The sequence below is a fragment of the Hydractinia symbiolongicarpus genome, chromosome 2, assembly GCF_029227915.1.
Source record: "Hydractinia symbiolongicarpus strain clone_291-10 chromosome 2, HSymV2.1, whole genome shotgun sequence".
Taxonomy (NCBI): Eukaryota; Metazoa; Cnidaria; class Hydrozoa; order Anthoathecata; family Hydractiniidae; genus Hydractinia; species Hydractinia symbiolongicarpus.
The window spans coordinates 32,480,848-32,497,374 of record NC_079876.1 but is presented as its reverse complement, the minus strand read 5'-3'; positions in this window follow the sequence as shown (position 1 = coordinate 32,497,374).

Below are 16,527 nucleotides of genomic sequence, written 5' to 3'. Positions count from 1 at the left end.
TTCTATAACACACTCATAGTAAAAAAAAAACATCTAAGCTAGACGCCAACGCTAGATAACACTAATCTAAATCAGCGTTGCAAAGACAATCATAATTTTTATCAACATGAGATCTTAATTTTTTAGCAGCATACAAAGCAAGGAGACTGGGTACACATGTACGGATTTACTTATTGGATAAGCGTTTCGCAACCAACACAACCAAAACACTTTCCACTAGATATGTAACTGATGGAATCATTAATATTGTCAATATAGCGCCTACGTTGCTAATTTCGATGGCCTTATTCAATTAATTTCTTTGATTTGTCATTATAGCTTATCTTCTAATCTGCACGTAGATGAAAACAAGCTCCGCCTGTTGGATTCGTTATGTCAATTCATAGCATTTTGCAGTGACCACTTATTTTTAAAAAGTAATCTCCTTAACCTTTAAAGTGCTCCAAAAGTTTTAACCTGTTTTCCAGGATTAATCTTGTTTGGGAAAAAACATAATTTTTCAGCTAAAAAAACAGAACCTAAACAGAAGAAGGATTTTTTACAAGAATTTTTCCTATCTTTGCATCTTCCATAAAGTTTTTTCCAGTAGCATACGTTATTGTGAGAAGTTTCTAGCAGCAGATTCAACCCTGTTATAGATAAGGTCAGGCAATTCATTACATCATTCTGCAGCAATATGTTTACTTGTATTCATTTAAGATTTTAAATCAGATCGCATACTTTTTACATCGAAGAAAAGTTTATTTCATTACCCAACGCTTTTGGAGTTTACCATCATTTTTTATAATCAACGCTTGAAAATTATAAAACTGAAAGATAAGTGGGCAGTGAAATATTGTTAAACATGATTTATTTTCCGGAGTTTCGAACCAGATATGTAGTTGGAAATAACTGGGTTCCTGGGTATATAGAAACTTTCCGTCGATATGCTTCTTTAATAAGTTCATTCTGATTAGTTAATACTAATTAGTAGAAGCAATTTGATTCTTTTCAAGTGGTTCTGATAAATTTAAGGGCAAATTAACTTGAAAAAAAATTCGCAAAAACATGACAAGGCCGAAAGGTTTCTGAACACTGCTTTTTCCGAAAATGAAATCCGGCAACAAACATACATCTTTCAAAGCAAAAATCATTGTTGATATTCTGTGAAACCTGTACGTAGCTACAATCCTTGCCAAAAAGAACTGGTGCAACAACAGCTTTATTATTCATGTTCAATGGGTAATAAAATATGGGGATGAAGGGTGCAGGAAATCGAAAACCACATTATAATTGCACCTATAAAAAAAGTAATAACCCCCGTCCAAGTAAACTTCAGGGTGCACAAAATGCCAATGTGTAGAATATTCACGACGGATAAATTGGCGTGGAAATTTTCACGGAATTGCGATTATTAATTATACTAGTCAGTGGCCCTTGGAAAAATCCACGAGTTTGCCCATACATACGGTACCATTTTGCGTGACAGGAAGACAGAGGTATGCGGTGATTATAATACAGATATTACAAAAGAAAAACAAATTGCTTATATCTCCAATCTTATCTCTTTCCAATAGAACGGCAACAAACAAATCAGTGTCGATAAGATCAAAATACATAAGAAATGCGTAAAAATTCTATTTCAGATGTTTTACGCACTGTCAAAAACGAGAATAGCTACAAGACATAACTCTATATTCTTCTTGAACGGCAAGAGAAAAAAGATACACGAGGTAGCACTAATATGCAGAATATCAGCTCGTAAAAAAATGTAACCAATCACAATACCATATACAAAACCTGAAATATTACGTAAAATCAACTTTGTAAGCAATGCGCAATAGTAACTTCTTCACGCTTTTCTATACTCAATGAGACTCAATGTCGCAGTTTTACTCACTTGAGTCTTGAACCTACTTTCTTATAACATATTATAAGATATATACAAAAAAGCGTGCAGTGTTCAATATCTTGATTGATTACATCAGGATGTTGATGTTGATACACTTCAATCAATTTCAAACATTCTAAAAAAAGGAGTAACAATTGATTACTTCGGTATGTTTAGATGACTTAGATTTTAAGAATCTATTTATTTTGTTTATTTCGTGAGAAATTTTTTATTGAGGAATTTTTATATTTGAATCGTGTTTACATACTTACTCCTTTACTTTTGAACCTATTTAAAGATAGGAACTAAGTTCATGTATACATTTAGAAATTGCTTTTTTATTTTATTCGCATCAACTGCTGCGGAACAGCGAAAACTTCATCAAAACAATGAGCTGCATTACATAATATGCTTATCTATTATACTTACTGGTACTTATTATTTTTTCCGTGTTTTTTACTTAAACAAATCTTTCTGCATATGTTTTTACAATTATAGGGCACAGTCTTCATTTGGTAATTTCTTAAGAATATCCTAACATGCAAACTGACTATAGACGCCTAATGTATGACAATGAGTCAGTGATTTTATACTTCCTTGAATGCTTGTTTACTTGACTATCAATTATCTTTCACCCACGCTTTAAAAACAATGGGGCATGATAAGTTTTACTTTTTACTTTTTACCTTTGTTGTACTTATAGGGGCGTAATTCAACTCAATTAAAAGTTTGAAGGTTGACGGAATAGATGTCATAATAGGGCACAAAGACAATGGATGTGGCTTATCACGATTGGTCAAATCGTTGCGCATGCCGAAAAAATCGCCCTATAAATATCTGAAAGTGCAAATCATGGAAGCAAACAAATCACAATATCTCAGTGGAAGATATACGAGCATACACAACGGAGAAGCAACAATGGTTTCAAAAAGCTTGATCATATCTGTCATTGTAGCAGCTATAACTGTAAATGTACTATGCCAAAACTGTCCACAAAGATATCCTTACTCCTACTTCAATGGTGCATACTGTTGCCAGTTCAGATTTGAAAAAACAGCGTATGAAAACAGAGCTGTTCAAGATGCAGGCTGCGATAATGGAGTCATTGGAGCAGCTAGCGAATGCTGCTATCAAGACGAATATGTTCCTTGTCCTGCTGGCTCCGGTTGCGGTAATAATGCTGACACAGGTGGCACCTGCTCGGCGAACTTTCCTTACGCTTACTGGCATGGTCACTATTGTTGTGCTACTGGAATGGAAAAATCCGTTTTTGCCATCAGAATGCCACAAGGAGTCAGTTGCGACGGAGGTGTTTTGGGGATAGATAGCTTGTGCTGCCAAAGTGATAGCTTCTGGACATGCTCTAACCCACCTTGCACAAATTTCAACAACATTCCGTACTTAACTGCACCATAAGAAAACAATTATTTGTAAACTTTTGCTTCGATAAACATTGATTTCTTCTAGTAATGTTTTTTGTTTTATTGTAATCTATTTTATTTACTTCAAGGAAAAGGTTTTCTATAGCAAGTTAGTATTAATAAATACGTTTAAAAAAGCCCGCCGTTAACCAGTTTTGCAAACGGACACCGTCCCATTTGATTCAAACTGAATATTTTAATTTCACATGTGATTAATTAGAAGGAAAGGCTTCCCCGTATAAAGTTCTCACAACACATCTTCTGGTTATAATGTTTTCTTGTCAATAACAAAATGCCATATAAAAACAAGGCTATGTTAGCACTACACAGCACCACATGCAATATACAGTCAAACCTTTATAACTATGAAAGAATGATTTTATTTCACATGTGGCAATAATCGTTTAGGAGCCGGACCGTCTTTTCGTAAAAGTGATCAACTTCACACAGCGGCTCAGTATTGCAAAGACATCTGGTCTGCAAATTATTATCTAAAATTGAAATATAGCGGTAAGGTAAAAGTGAAATTTCTCTTTAAGAAATTGTCACTAAATTCGGTATTTTAAGCAAGCCAAGAGCCGTCTTATTGGGCTAAAATTAGATATATATAAAGTGTAATTACAAAATATACACCTTCAATATCAAAATCAGCTACCGCAACCGCTACCCTGAATGCTACCCCAATTGGGGTACCCCATGATTTCAATAAACCCTAAATTTCGAGTGAGTTAGGTAGTTAGGTAGTTGCCGAGGGGAGAGAGCTATTAAACTTTACGGTAACGAAGTTAAAAGTATATGCTCTCTTCCGTGGGGCCTATTTTTTACTTTTAACACGAGATGCGTGAAATTGCGTCAGAGATACTACAAAACCAAATCATACTCACTTCTAATGAAAAACGTCTATTTAATTTAAAGGGTATGAGATTTTCTTTTCGAATTTCTTATCTGTTTTTGGGAATCCGCCAACTTATGACGCAGTACATAAATATCAGGTACGTTGTAATGTTAGGAAAATTACCATCACTATATTCTGGTAACTTTTAATTCCAATTAGACCTTAAACTGAACCAAACATATATAATGATATGTTCATATTATCCAGCTAACTAATATATTTACTTGACTGGCCTTACTACTTATCTTCAAGTCTCAAGAGATTAAAATATCAGTGTTTGTTGCCAATTTTACTAACCTGTTCACACGCAGGATTTCGTTTCTCATGAAACTCGCCCTGCGGTGAAATATTATATTTCTTCCTGTTCAACTAATTTCTTTTACAATCCGTGTTATTTCTAATCATTCTTAGGTAGGAAAAACCCACTAATTGTATCTATATGGCGCCATGACAGCATAGTCTGCGTTACACTTAAGAAGATTATTCTAATCTAATTTTTAGGTGAACTAAACATTCTCAGTAAGCTCTCTGTAACTATAGACCTATTTCTCTCCTATCAAATATCTCTAAAATCTTTGAAAAACTCATGCAGTCAAGACTCTATAGTTTTTTAAATTCTAACAATATTCTATTCGATAAACAGTTTGGCTTTAGAAACCACCACAGTACTACACATGCATTAATTAATCTAACTGAAGATAACAGAAAATCATTAGATTTAGGGCTATTTGCTTGTGGGATCTTTGTTGACTTCCAGAAAGCATTTGATACGGTTGAACATGACATCCTATTAAATCCTAAAAAATTGAAACGCTCAAATCTTCCACTGTGAAAATTAAACATGGGGTTCCCCAAGGTTTTTATTCTGGGCCCATTACTGTTCTTAATATATATCAACGACTTAAATAAGGCAATTCAACGTTCCTCGACATTTTGCAGATGACACCAATATTTTATATGTAGATAAATCACTTAAAAAATAAACAAATGTGTTAATCATGACTTAAAGAATCTTTGTGAGTGGCTTAAAGCAAACAAAATATCCTTGAATGCCTCAAAAACTGAATTAATCATGTTTAAGTCCAAATGCAAACCAATAACCAAACATTTAAACTTTAGGATCTCTGGACAAAAAATGTTCCCAATCCATTCTGTGAAATATCTTGGTATAAAACTAGACGAAAATCTTTCTTGGGACTTTCATTTGAAGCAGCTATATAATAAGCTAAATCGCGCAACAGGCATGATAGCAAGAATAAGTCACTTTGTTTCACCTAACAACTTACTAAGCCAGAAGTGAACGCTGTAGAAACCTTCTAGATGGTGATAATATATTATATTGTTTTTATTGCTTGCCTTTTTATGTTACCAAAGCAACGTTTTTAATAGTATATATTCTACTTTTTACCAAATAGTAAAGTATTTGTTTGAAAAAGTTGGTTAATATACCAACGAAGTTCTTATTGATTTGTTGGTTATTCCCTTATTAAAATGTGTTTACATATATGTTTCTGGAATAACTGGATAAAACCGTATTTTGTGTTCGTTTATATCGTTGTTTTGTTTTGTTGTTTTATTGTTTCTTCCTGTCCTCCCTTCTTTCACAGTGTCTATAATAAAGGTGATCATAATTTTTATTAGCAGAATTTTCAGCTATTCTCTTACCTTCCTTGTGAATCCACTCAATTTTTTATAATATTGTGTTATATCAAGTATATTTATATACCAATATATGTTTGAGTTTGGGTGAGTATGGAAGACTAACAGATCTAAAATGTTCCAAACATTTTCTTCTATGTACACCCAAAAACATTTTTATAAACTACGTTAGTTAATTGTGCAAAATCTAAAATGAAAATGTCATATATTTAATTTGATTTAATTTGATCTTAGGGGTGGACTGCACTGGCGTCCACATGACTTTATGTGAACAAAAAAATATAAAGGGTTGCGGAGCGAGAAGAGGGCCCCTATGTTCGCAAGCGAAAAATTTTATAGCAAGTCCCCGGGCAACATCGCCCTAGGTCTTTTTTTCACTTTTTGGTAATGGCTGTTCTCCAGGCTTTCTTTTTACAATGATACTGGAGGTGCAAAGCACTAAATTTCCGTACAAGTTATTAAAATCGTAAATCTATTATAAACGCATTCGTTTTTCAACAAGTGCATCAGCATACACGTTGCATAAAATTATTTATAAAAAACATTACAAAGAGGTTTTATCTACATAATTGCTTCTTTCCGTCTTCCATGTGTGTGGTTTAAGAATTTAAGTATTTAATTTTTAAACTAATTACTCTAGGCGGTCATTTGGACTGAACTTGCACTGAAATTATTTGGCCACAAAACGCTTATTATAAAGGTTGCAGAATAAGCATTCTAGTACCCAGAGCTATTTGCGATAAACATCGAAAAACATTTTTTTATGATATTAACAACAACAACATCAAGAACAATGTACACATTAACCGCAATGCAGCATCTCTGGATTTGTTAAATATTCGAAAGTTACAAGATAACTGATATACATCGTTTCGAATTTGATTTCTTCGTTATGTTTTCATTAGATAGCGCCAACAACATAAAACTAACCAGCGTGCGTTGACTTTTGACAGTTTTATCATTCAGTAGAATAAAAATGACATTATATTCCTATGTTTGCTAAACTAAGTTAAATTACAAAACAAAGAAAGGGTACAAGAAAAAAGAGTTTTAAACGTTTTCCTTACTGGCAATCAAGTTCAAGGTGAGATTTTGCTTCGTGTTCTTTCTTTTCGAGCTTCCTCCGATCCGCCATCACATCAAAATGCCTTGTTGTAGTGTAGCAGGTTGTTGAAATAGTACAAAAAAAGAAAGGGGAAAAAAAGAAGGAGGAAAAAGTGAGACGGAAAATAATACCGGGGAAGAAAAAAAGATAGTGGAGAAAAAAAGTTTTTTCCAATTAATTGCCCAAAGATTCAAAATTAGCAACTGCTTGGATTAAGGCTGTAAATAGAGAAGATGAACTACTGAAATATTTCAATGTTTGCTCTGATCATTTTGAGGAAAGTTGTTTCGACAGTTCTTGAGCAATGCAAAATAATCTTTACTATCTCCTCATAAGGAGAAATCAAAGGGAAGAGAAACATCAAAACGCAGAATCGAAGAGAAACAAACGAAAGAGGTATGCGTATGTTTGCAAGCGTAAGCTTAAACCTCGTCACCAGGATCCTTACGACTGTGTAAAATTGACATATTTGCAACCTTTTAAATTGTCAAAAAAGCCTTCGAACATGATACTGTCGAAACACGTTGGAATTTTAGTATGGATTTTCCTTGTACATCATCCGAGGAGCCTCCACATTACAATATAGGGTGTCAAGCTGCAACGCAAACAAAATATTTTACTCTGCAACTTGAAATATTTAATTGCATCCACATCATGGCAACATAAGCATTCTGTTTCCGTAGGCATCACACAACAATTCTCACACGAGCACCAATCTTTCACATCTGAGTTTAATCGGGGCGTTTCTAGCGGTGGTGCGTAATCATCGTAAGATGGAATCTTTCGTTCACCCAATGAAATTTCCGGCTCAAATTCGAAGTCAATTGCTGTGGGAAAGCTATTAGAAGCCATGCTTACTCGTGAAAAAAAGAGAGCTCTTATTTATTTTTTTACATCGTCGAATCAAAGTAACAACTAACCAGGGGGTGATCTTAATCTGTGCAAAAAACGGGAGCTGTAACTACGTCAGTTGCATAATTGCGGATATAATTTTTTTGCCCAGGCCTCAACCGCGTTACAAGAGCACGCCATATTGAAAGTAAGCATGGCGAAGAAAACATAAACAAATGCAGAGTATCACCAACTGGAGAAAACTAAAGGTATAAGAGAGAAATTTTAGTTATTTTTGAAATATGATACAACATACAAGAAGTATTTGATTTTCTACCGGATAGTACCTTTAAACGTCCTCTAGTAATGTTTATTTTTCATATAGAAACTCACATTTTTCTGAACGCACATTTGATGTACATATTTTAAGCATTTTTATTGGTTAAAAACCTTTCGATTAATCGAAAAAGTTGAACCGTTCCGACTGTTTAAAAATCGAATTCGACAAGTCTGAACATGCCAAAGCATAGGATTTTTACATGATTCACGATCCAATTTGTTGAATTCGACTAATCGAATTCGATTAATTGGATCGTGTATCGCCGCCTTAACCCTATGTATTTTCCTTGTGTTTCATGAGCTTACAATAATGTGGTATAGCTAAGTTATGATACGTAAATACTACTCTTGAATGACCCTTTAAGTATGTGAAACCACATAATAGAATATCAAATTTCGTGTTTTTCGTAACTTTTGTGTTCAGTATGGTAGATTAGTATTCGTGTGAGTTTTTCAGTCTCAGGAAATCTTTTGTGGTGCACTATTATTACTGTCAAATGCAGAATTTCTTGAGTTTTTTTTTATATTGTGGCAAGGCTTTAAAATTTCGAAATTTTGGAACAAAATAAAAAAAATACCTTTGGGAAGAGTTCATTTCTTATTTTTTGCAATAATAAACATACTAAACTTATTAATAAATTTATAAGAAGAATGGCACTTCCCCTACTACTCAGTAAATAAACTAATGGACAAATTTTTCTCCTCTAAAAGGAATCGTGAAAATACTGTCAGAGGAGCATTGGATTCTAAACCTTAAATACTTTTTAGAAATGTTCAAAACCCACGCAATTAAATTTCCAGAAGATAAATTTTGATTTATTATTTTCTGCACTCGTTTTCGTCTGATTTGTTCTTGCGTTGTTTTAATGTCTACACAACTTCCGAATTCTGCGCTACTTTGTTCTCACTTATGAAACTTTCCGGTAGTTTAAATGGGCACTCCAGTAAAAAAAAATATATGAAAAAAATGTTATTTTGATAAGACAATACATAAACATGTCAGATTAAACCTTTTACAATCGTTAAAAATCTTTATTTATACCTTAATCGGGTCTGTAAATATCTTCAATTTTAAATAAATTTGCAAGGTCGCGTAAAGTCGAGAGGACTAGGTCCGAATAAATAAGCATACGTCACATCATGCAGAAAGTCCGTAAGCTCAGCAGCACACCTTCTAAAAGTTTGTTTACTTACTGTTTACATTGTTCGTTGATAAGACGTCTTGTAATAATGACGAAGATTATAACTTAGAAAACTTAGAATCGGATAATTCTCTTCATGAAAAGGACTTTACAAAGCTACAGCCACCCGACCTCTTGTGTCTCATACGGGAGAAATTAATAATGATGCAAAGTGACGCTTTTTTTTACATTCTTTCAAAAAACTTTATCATCTACTTCAGTAAAAATCTTTTTAACTTCACAAGCCAATTTATTTTTATTTCACAATTCAGCAATATTTTTCCTCCGCACGCGCTTTTTTGCGCACAAATGCAAACAAATTTTATGTAACGTTGAAACATTCATTCAAATGTACGGAAGCCGAGAAGGGACACTGTAAAAAAGAAATCGAAATCAAGAAAAGAAAATTCAAATCGAGAAAAGAAAATCAAAATTGAGAAAAGAATAAATCAGAAGTAAATAAAAAGAAAGCATAAATATCGGAGAAAAAGAAAAAGGTTTGAGAAGAAAATTAAAAAACAAAATGTATTAATTAATTTCGGTTGACGTGTTATTTTGTACCAAAACATTGATTGCAGATAAAATGGCGTACTGTGTAGCGTGTGGATCTGAAGTCAAAACAGAGCACACTTTTTGTGGGAAATGTGGCGCTAGAATATCAGAAAACGATACATCTTGTACTCCATCGAATACGATGCCTTTGAATAGTTTTACCGAGAGTCGAGAAAAATACAGACCCTCTTCAAGCCTGGTACAAAAAAGAGACATAGTATATCATCAACAACAACAACATCTGTAGCAGCAAAACCATCATCAGCTTCTATGATGGAAACAAATAATAAGCAGAAGAACAGTTCAAAAGAATTAAAAAAATCGGTGATTATTAGTGTTGGTATAGCCATGCGGAATGAGTACGGAGAGATGAGAGTTGTTCGCGGTCGAAAAATTCCTCTAAAAGTATTAGAAGCATCATAGGAAATAATCTTCACGTCTTGACATTAATTTAATGAAATTGTTCGTTCGTTTATTCGTTCGGCAAATTGTAAAAAAGAAACGTAGAATTACTGACATCAGCATAAAATTTAACCGTTTTTTTTTTACATTTAACGAGCTATACCTCGGTAAGCCAACAAGTAATTTTGACATATACCGTAATTCCTCGATTAAGCGCCGCCCTCGAATAAGCGCCGGACTTTTAGGCTCCTTTTTAAATAAGCGCCGCCCGCGAATAAGCGCCGCACCTTAGACTGTAAAAGCGCGCTTATTGGAAGCATTAATTGATAAAAGGGGTACGATAAGACTAAAACGTTATATTTTATAGTGGACCAATTGTTGGCCACCTCAAAGAAACCCCTTCCAAACCAGTGAATCTGATGTTGAAGATGCGTATGAGTCAGTCCAGCTCATTGATCCTGACGAGGAAGGGGATAAAGATGAGAATGTAGACATTGGCCAATTTCATTTATTGTCAGTCTATTTTTTTAATAAAAGAGAAACGATGAATCTGTCTGAAATCTTTAGTTTTTAAATAGGCGCCACCCTCGATTAAGCGCTGCACCAAAAAAGTGGAGTTTTGAATAAGCGCCGCAGCGCTTAATCAAGGATTTACTGTAATACCATTTTTTGTATCCTCCCTTTGAGCTCTATCCAGTAGTACAAGTAATGTTTTGAAGATAATACTTTCAAAATTTCATATGTTCAGGGGGGGAGTACATGAAGTGTAGAAAGCGCTAAACATTGTTAACTTCAAGATATGTTAAAGTAACAGTAGAAACCTCGACCTGATTTCATATTACAAATGACCTAACTGACTTTTAGGTATAGTTTCAAATCTCTACTAGATTTTGTTAGGTTCCCTTTTTCTCTCCGGAGCCCTGGCGAAATAAAATTCCTGAGAACAAGACAATGAAACAGTGGAATTGATAAGCACTTTTATTCATTTTGTATAAATAAATAATGGTTTTCTAAGAAGCCCATTTGCATAGCAGTTTTTTCAAGCTGTGCAAGAAACTTATAAATTTATAAAATTCTGTAATAAAAGAAGTCGATGCACAAAATATTAAAATTTAATGGTGACATTGGCGAGACAATGTCTGAAGATGGTGAGTAATCTAAAAAAATACTAATTTAGAGATTTTTTAAAATTCTACTAAATATAATTAGAAAATAGCAAAATATTAAAATTTAGGAATTTAGACAAAATATAGATCAGTTTATTTCTTAAAAATAAAAGAGTATATTCTTGCTTTCAAACGAAAATTAGTACGCTGAAAAACAAGTATGATTAAGGCATCTAGATGGAAAGTGTATGATGGTAATTTTTTAAATTATCTTGTCGAATTATAAAAAAACCCAACAAAGCGATACAATGATTGGATAGCGAAAGACGGAGTTAATAATCATGCTAAAATCACTCATTTCGTTAACAAACCCCACTTCTTAATTATCACGCACATGGCTGAGATATTGCAAGAATGGATAAGAACATACAAGGGAGACTAAGTCGAGGGGAAACGTCTTTTTAGAAAAAAGAACTTTGTCAACAAAACACGAAGGTATGTTTTTCTACTCGAGTGATTAAATAACTGTGGTCTTAGTAATTGATTTAATATGATTTGTTAATAACCTCGTTCAATAATCTTTTAAGAAAATAACTTTTCCATTTATTTTTTTATTTAAAATGTTTTGACGCAATTTTCCCATTTTCCCAAGCCATTTATACTGAGAAGTCTATTTCTATTAGGGATGATATTTTATTTCTATATTTCTATTAGCTCGCAAAATAATTCTAGCTAGTGTAGGGAGTCAGTATACCCAGGGTTTTCAAAAAACCACAGTCAAACTCTCATAAAAATATCATACAGAATTTTCACTTGTGACGTCACAACTTTTCAGTCCCTATTATTCATACAAATAATGCGGCAAATGAGTAAAGTCTCTTTTATTCGTATCAAATAATGCAGGAAAAATTCGGTGACAGTCAACGCATGCACAGTAAGTACCCAACGTGTAGGGGTAAGTCCCTATCATGCTGTGCTTAGTCACGCAAAACGAGGGTAAGTACCTATTATGTTGTGCTTAGTCATGCATTTCAAAGAATACAGCAAATGAGTACGAGGTAAAGTCCCTACAAATCATCAAAAATCAACGCAGGCGCAGTAGCATCCCACATACCGACCAAACCAACGATAAAAAAGAGGGTTTTAGTGATAATGAGTTGCTTTAGGAATGCACCAGATCATATCAATACATAGGACATATGCAACTGGATATTTGAGGTAAGGCCTCACATGTCCGAATATGTCTCTGATCAGTTCAAGACTCAAGACATGTGCAACAAGGTTGTTGAAGAGGATTTTGATATTTTCGAATATGTGCCGGGTCAATTCAAGACGGAGTACATGTGCATCAGAGCCTTTGAAGAGGATTTCTATATGTATAAGAACACACCAGATCATATCAAGACACAGGAATTGTGCAACTGGATAGTTGAGAAAAGGCCCCACATGTTTGAATATGTCCCAGACAAGCTCAAGACGAAGGATATGTGGAACAAGACTGGTGAGGAGGATTTCGATATGTTGGAGTACGTGCCAGACCGATTCAAGACGGAAGACATGTGCGACATGACCGTTGAAGAGTATTCCTACCTATTCAAGTACGTGTTGGACCGATTCAGGACGCAGGACATGTGCAACTGGATTGTTGAAGGTGATCACCATTGGATCGAGGATGTGCCAGACCGGTTCAAAACGCAGGGCACATGCAACAAGGCTGTTGAAGAGGATTCATGGCTAATCGAATATGTCCCGGATTGGTTTGTTACCCAGGACATGTGCTTTAGGGCTGCCAAAGATGAGCCTGAACAACTGGATGCTTATCGTAAGAGGAAAGCAGGGAAGATCAGATTTGGAAAAGAGCTGCTTCCATTGGCCTGGCATCCCGACAGGGTCAAAACTTTGGAATGAGGCTATCATCAATAAAATAGTACTCTGTTACTGGTGCTCCGTAGAACTGGGCGACAAAATAGATATCAGGTGTCCTATGAGATACAACCCCCCCCCCCCCCGCAGGTGAGTACAAAACATACAACAAAATCATGTTTCATGTCAAAGAAAACATGGCTGCTCATAAGGCCGAACACGAAGGTGAGTACGTGTACGAGGGCTTGGCTTATGTGGAAGAGCGAAAGGTGTATGACAGCGCGTACGAAATGTCGTTGTGGTTGCTGAAAAGGCGCTATAAGGGCCTGCCTGCCCTGGACTTGAGACGCCTTGTCAGATTTAGGCGCGAATTGATGTAAAATATATTTTTGGGATAACCAAGGTTATCTTACAACCTTCAGAGTTATAAGAAGAAAAATTTTTTCAATGATAAATAAATGTGTATTACGCTTTCAAAATTCGAGGAAAATGTAGTAGCCCTGATATTTACAGCCGGCGTTGGTGTTTCCCTCCCACTTATGGTCTTTTCACTGATGCAAGAATCAACAAGGAGAAGAAAAATGAACAAAGAATTCAAGACCTAGAGTATCGTCTGTAAAATAAATGGAACAATGTATTGACTGCGAAAGATTACTCGATGCATATGATAGATGCTCCTGTGGACAAAGGTTTATGATAAAGGCTAGGATACTATGCGGGTACTGTTATCAGGAGTATATCATGTATGACGCGGTTATTTGCGTACGTACAATGAGAAGCAATCCTCTGAAGTCGTTTGAGATACAATAAAGATACTAACATTCGGAGAAGAGCTTGTCAAACCTCGAGATTTCTACAATTCTGCTGCTACGTTTACCGACATCAACGATATTAATGTCGAATATATCACAGTATCAGATCCCTTTCCTACCAATGGAGGTAAGGATCAAGGGTACATTGTGGGGTACCATATGAGAGACCTTATAGTAGCTCTGAGGGTTAACACGCCGAAGATCTGGTCCCCACATGGCGTTACCCAATACAACGCCAGTGCAACACCAGCGATGAGTATGGATTTTAAAGAGTACCCCGTTTGGATTGAGAATTATCGCCAAATTTAGGCTAAAATCGCGGAGTTGATTTTTGAAAAATTGACGACAAACCCCGTCAAAAAGGGACGTTACGTGAATGCTAAGCTCAAATACTACAAGGAGGCTATTACCACCAACTTTTATGGTATACCGGTGACCTATGATGATCTTTGCCAACTCAGTCCCATTCTGGCCATATCATATGCAAGGCAAAAACCACTATCCCCAGGTACATGTCGTAGAATGTCGGTATAAGGACTTCAAAAAACAATGGCTGCTTAGTGAGGATTTGTAGGCCCCACAAGACCTATAAAATTAATGCTTGTAAGCAGGTGGAGACTCTAGGTAGCGCTTGCATATTGCACAGACTGAAGTTTTTTTAGAATGTTGCTTTTACCCTCTTCTCAACCTCGGCTCGAGGATACACAAACTGTACTGATAACAGCAGGGGTAGGGCACATCATTGCCTATATATGGCTAAAATAAGGTTATTTTTTCCTCCTACCAACATAGGCAGCTACGATTGTCATGTACAGGTACCTGGCTGCATATTCGACAATCTTTGTTGCTACTCTCGGAAAGAACGAGACTACGGTACCAATAATCCCGGGTAATGCAGCACCTGCTTTACCTGCTAGGTATTTCAGGAATTTTTCCAATCGTTCCAGCTGCTTCTCTACAAACCCTTTTCCTGCAGTACCTCCTGTACCTCCAGCCCTTCCCCCGCCTGTAACAGCGAGCACAATAGTGGAAATTGCCCAATAGCCGACATGATACTCGCTATTGTAATGCCCTGCTCTTTGAAGAGGATCTTGAGCTTTTGAAGCAGAGATCTTCATGAGGTTTTCCTTAATGACCTTCAACTGGCTATGGATTTCAGAGGATAACAATCCGTGTGCTGCTTGTACGGCCTCCTTTTGATCTAGATCTTCCTTAGCCTTTTCAATGTCCTCGTTCCAGATCCTGTGCTGTTCCTCTGATACTCAGGTGCATCCTTTTTTTCTCAAGCCTTTTAACCTTAGCTTCTGCCGTTTCAATCTCACTATCATATAAGATCATCTTGCTTTTCAGGTTTTTCAAGTTACCCCTTAGCGTTTAAAGTTCGATGTTGAGCCCCTTTCTCTCCCTTTCCGTGAATACTTTGTCGCCACCAAACGAAGTATCTTGTATAAAGGTCTCCGTGTCATCAAGGAGGTTCTCGAGCAATGGCATCATTTCAATATCATCAGGCTTAGTCCTCTTCATGATGTCATCAATCTCTTTCCCAAGTGCCTGGGCTGCTGCCTTACTTTGGTGGGTGTAGTTGTATGGTCCGGGAAACCCATACCCCGCACTAGATCTGCCTTCAATTTTGTTATCATAGCTCCAGCAGATCGTAACCCACCCCTCTCTTTTGTAATAGCTTCCGTAATATCGACATCGTTGAAAAAAAGACGATCCCCCTCCAGCCGGAAGGCGTCACAATATGTCGCAGCAGGATTCCCCAGCTTCTCGCTGAGACGTTCGTAGAGGTCGTCGACCTTTGATTTTAGTATTTCTTGCCTCTGCCTTATCGTAGTGTCTCCCGGAACACTCCGTTGTTCTCCTGGACCTCACGTTGCTGGAGGCCTTGGCGGTGCTGAAGGATCTTCAGGTCTGTCCTCCGGACGACCCTCCTCTTCAACGTCAGGCTCGAATATTGGATTAATAGGCATATCCTTTATTTTTTAAAATTCCCCCATATAAAATAAAGATATGAGTAACCCATTCGGAGACAAACTCAACCTCTACGCAGAAATGAAACAGCTTTTGGGATTAGGTGTAAGAAACAGCGTGTTTAAATCAGTAACATACCATCGACGATTAACCAGAATGAGGACTTATATATTGATATTCCCAACATGAGGCAAGGCGAGGTGATTTTTTCAGGGTCTATCAAGCTACTGTTTGACTTGGAAGTGACGGCTACCAACACACAACACACCATCGTTTCCAATATAGGCAAGGCGTTGGTGAAAGACCTGCATATCACCTTGAACGGAAACAAGGTACAACACGTCAGCGACTACAACACGCTGGCAGTCTACCGGGATCTCTGGTTACCCAAGTTTGATCCGGAAAATAACCTGATTTTAGAGGGTATCAACCCCAATGATGGTACCATCTGGGCTCTGCAGGTCAAAGCTACTAACCATACTGGTACAGACGAGAAAAGGGCAATCTCCGCGGCCTG